The 922-nt window shown below is 50.4% G+C and overlaps 1 protein-coding gene across 1 annotated transcript in view; it reads right to left on the bottom strand.

The window, feature by feature from the left end:
- Positions 1 to 922, bottom strand: part of FBXL2 (F-box and leucine-rich repeat protein 2) — a gene marked incomplete at its 5' end in the record, with an annotated part of 24,531 nt that overhangs the window by 604 nt on the left and 23,005 nt on the right. The gene's annotated exons all lie outside the window — the stretch shown is intronic.

The following is a 922-nucleotide window of genomic DNA, read 5'->3' as shown; positions in this document are numbered from 1 at the left end:
GTTCAGCAGTTCTGACAAGAACATCCAGGACCGGGTGAGGAGCTGCTGGCAGGCGTTACCCTTTCGCAGCTACCGCCTTTCCAAACGAACCACCAGCACCAAGCCCACACAGGTGACCAACCAGACTGGACTGATGTGCCAAATCGTGATTCCTCCAAGTCAAACCACTGCATCCTGACTCCAAAACAGAAGTGAAGCGCTCGCCCTGATCCCCAGTGCTTTAGCTTGGGGCACAGTGACATTCTGCCAGCCATCAGCTCTTCAATACTTAGTTCTCTCCTGTCGCACCTTTATGAACGTGCTCCAGGTGTTCGACTTGGCTCACAGCCTGGAACTGGTCAGTGCTGGCAGGGTTAAAGGACATTGAGAAGAGAGCTGCTGCCACCAGGACAGGCAGCAGTGTGGGAGAAGCTGCTGGCTACTCTGCTGGCTAATTAAGAGTTTTCCGCCCCGGGAAGTAAGCAGCTTATAGCATCGGCTTTCCTGAGACACTGCCCTGGGTACCGACAGGACAGGACGTACCGCGGAGCTTGCAGGAGCTGGTCAAACAAACATGCCAGGTGATGCGTACTTCAGAGTAAACCACGGGATTGCTCTGACTTCACAAGCCTGACTGACTGATAGGAAGCGTTAACATGAAGAATTAAGGTACAGAAGCGAGGTCAGACAATTAAGCAAAACTAAAAAAGAACAATAAAAAACCCGGTGAACAAGCTCTTTTTTAAAAGCCACCTTTCCTCCCATCGCTGCCTTGGTAACACTCACTAATTGTAACACAATTTAATTAACAAAGCAGCAAACCTTCCCTTAATCCCAGCTCAGAACAGATTACAAAGACACTTGTTCTCTCACCTAGACGTGATGCAGTTCAGAACAAGTCTACCCTGGGGGGACAACTGGCCCTAGATCCAGGAGCTCCTGC

The sequence above is a fragment of the Buceros rhinoceros genome, unplaced genomic scaffold (assembly GCF_000710305.1).
Source record: "Buceros rhinoceros silvestris isolate BGI_N320 unplaced genomic scaffold, ASM71030v1 scaffold32927, whole genome shotgun sequence".
Taxonomy (NCBI): Eukaryota; Metazoa; Chordata; class Aves; order Bucerotiformes; family Bucerotidae; genus Buceros; species Buceros rhinoceros.
The sequence above is the reverse complement of the archived record's forward strand: the minus strand, read 5'-3'. Positions and strand labels throughout refer to the sequence as shown.